Here is a 3195-nt window from a genome sequence, read left to right as displayed (position 1 = left end):
AGAGTTGGGCTTCCCTGGTGGCACGGTGGTTGAGAGTCTGCCTGCCAATGCAGGGGACACAGGTTCGAGCCCTGGTCTGGGAAGATCCCACACGCCGCGGAGCAACTGGGCCCGTGAGCCACAATTACTGAGCCTGCGCATCTGGAGCCTGTGCTCCGCAACAAGAGAGGCCCGCGCACCGCAATGAAGAGTGGCTCCCGCTCACCGCAACTGGAGAAAGCCCTCGCACAGAAACGAAGACTCAACACAGTCATAAATAAATAAATAAAAGAACGTGAATTTCTTTTTAAAAAAAAAGCAAAACTGGGCTATTCATTCAAAAAAAAAAAAAACCACAGTTATACCAACACAGACTCAACGGAGTGGCTGGATTAAAAAAGATGGTCAGTATCAAGTGTTGACAAGGAAGCAGAATGTTAGGAAGCCCTTGAACACTGAGGGTGCAGGTATTCACAGAGGATGCAGGTATGCACAGGCACAACCACTGTGGACATTTGTTGCTCAGGTCCTGCTTCAGCTGAATGTGTGCATGTCCCGTGACCCAGCAATCCCTACGTGTATGCCCAACATGTATACACGTATGTTCTACAAACGACATGCGTATGAATGTTCATGACAGCACTGCTTGTGAGACCCCAATACAGAAACCATTCATCCACAGGGGAGTGGAGGAATAAACTGGTATAGTCACACTTTGGAGTAATATTGTGTCAACTTGGGTAAGAGAATACCGCCGACCGGGTAACGTAAACATCAGACATGTATTTCTCCCGGTCCTGGAGGCTGGAATGTGAGATCCAGGTGTCGGCAGAGCTGGTTCCTCCTGAGGCCTCTCTCCTGGCTGTGTAGACGGCCATCTCCTCCCTGTGTCCTCACAGGGTCGCATGCCACAACTAAGGAGCACACATGCCACAACTAAGGAGCACACATGCCACAACTAAGGCCCGGCACAACCAAAAATAAACAAATAAATAATTTAAAAAACAGATTTTATATATATATATATTTTTTTAAACCTCTTTATTGAAGTATAATTGCTTCACAATGGTGTGTTAGTTTCTGCTTTATAACAAAGTGAATCAGCTACACATATACACACGTTCCCATATCTCCTCCCTCCCACATCTCCCTCCCTCCCACCCTCCCTATCGCACCCCCCCAGGCGGTCACAAAGCACTGAGCTGATCTCCCTCTGCTATGCGGCTGCTTCCCACTAGCTATCTATTTTACATTTGGTAGTGTATATATGTCCATGACACTCTCTCACCCTGTCACATCTCACCCCTCCCCCTCCCCATATCTTCAAGTCCATTCTTTAGTAGGTCTGTGTCTTTATTCCCATCTTGCCACTAGGTTCTTCATGACCATTTTTTTTTTTCCTTAGATTCCATATATATGTGTTAGCATACTGTATTTGTTTTTCTCTTTCTGACTTACTTCACTCTGTATGACAGACTCTAACTCCATCCACCTCATTACAAATACCTCCATTTCATTTCTTTTTATGGCTGAGTAATATTCCATTGTATATATGTGCCACATCTTCTTTATCCATTCATCCGATGATGGACACTTAGGTTGCTTCCATGTCCTGGCTATTGTAAATAGAGCTGCAATGAACATTTTGGTACATGACTCTTTTTGGATTATGGTTTTCTCAGGGTATATGCCCAGTAGTGGGATTGCTGGGTCGTATGGTAGTTCTATTCCCAGTTTTTTAAGGAACCTCCGTATTGTTCTCCATAGTGGCTGTATCAATTTACATTCCCACCAACAGTGCAAGAGTGTTCCCTTTTCTCCACACCCTCTCCAGCATTTATTGTTTGTAGATTTTTTGATGATGGCCATTCTGACCAGTGTGAGGTGATACCTCATTGTAGTTTTGATTTGCATTTCTCTAATGATTAATGATGTTGAGCATTCTTTCATGTGTCTGTTGGCCATCTGTATATCTTCTTCGGAGAAACGTCTATTCAGGTCCTCCGTCCATTTTTGGATTGGGTTGTTTGTTTTTTTGTTATTGAGCTGCATGAGCTGCTTGTAAATCTTGGAGATTAATCCTTTGTCAGTTGCTTCATTTGCAAATATTTTCTCCCATTCTGATGGTTGTCTTTTGGTCTTGTTTATGGTTTCCTTTGCTGTGCAAAAGCTTTTAAGTTTCATTAGGTCCCATTTGTTTATTTGTGTTTTTATTTCCATTTCTCTAGGAGCTGGGTCAAAAAGGATCTTGCTGTGATTTATGTCATAGAGTGTTCTGTGTATGTTTTCCTCTAAGAGTTTGATAGTGTCTGGCTTTACACTTAGGTCTTTAATCCATTTTGAGTTTATTTTTGTGTATGGTGTCACGGAGTGTTCTAATTTCATATTTTTACATGTACCTGTCCAATTTTCCCAGCACCACTTATTGAAGAGGCTGTCTTTTCTCCACTGTATATGCTTGCCTCCTTTATCAAAGATAAGGTGACCATATGTGCGTGGGTTTATCTCTGGGCTTTCTATACTGTTCCATTGATCTATATTTCTGTTTTTGTGCCAGTACCAAACTGTCTTGATTACTGTAGCTTTGTAATATAGTCTGAAGTCAGGGAGCCTGATTCCTCCAGCTCCATTTTTCGTTCTCAAGATTGCTTTGGCTATTTGGTGTCTTTTGTGTCTCCATACAAATTGTGAAATTTTTTGTTCTAGTTCTGTGAAAAATGCCAGTGGTAGTTTGATAGGGATTGCATTGAATCTGTAGATTGCTTTGGGTAGTAGAGTCATTTTCACAATGTTGATTCTTCCAATCCAAGAACATGGTATATCTCTCCATCTATTTGTATCATCTTTAATTTCTTTCATCAGTGTCCTATAATTTTCTGCATACAGGTCTTTTGTCTCCTTAGGTAGGTTTATTCCTAGATATTTTATTCTTTTTGTTGCAATGGTAAACGGGAGTGTTTTCTTAATATATAGGAATGCAAGAGATTTCTGTGCATTAATTTTGTATCCTGCTACTTTACCAAATTCATTGATTAGCTCTAGTAGTTTTCTGGTGGCAGTTTTAGGATTCTCTATGTTTAGTATCATGTCATCTGCAAACAGTGATAGCTTTACTTCTTCTTTTCCGATTTGGATTCCTTTTATTTCTTTTTCTTCTCTGATTGCTGTGGCTAACACTTCCAAAACTATGTTGAATAATAGTGGTGAGAGTGGGCA

The sequence above is a fragment of the Balaenoptera musculus genome, chromosome X (genome assembly GCF_009873245.2).
Source record: "Balaenoptera musculus isolate JJ_BM4_2016_0621 chromosome X, mBalMus1.pri.v3, whole genome shotgun sequence".
NCBI classification, from domain to species: domain Eukaryota; kingdom Metazoa; phylum Chordata; class Mammalia; order Artiodactyla; family Balaenopteridae; genus Balaenoptera; species Balaenoptera musculus.
This window is presented reverse-complemented; position numbering follows the sequence as displayed.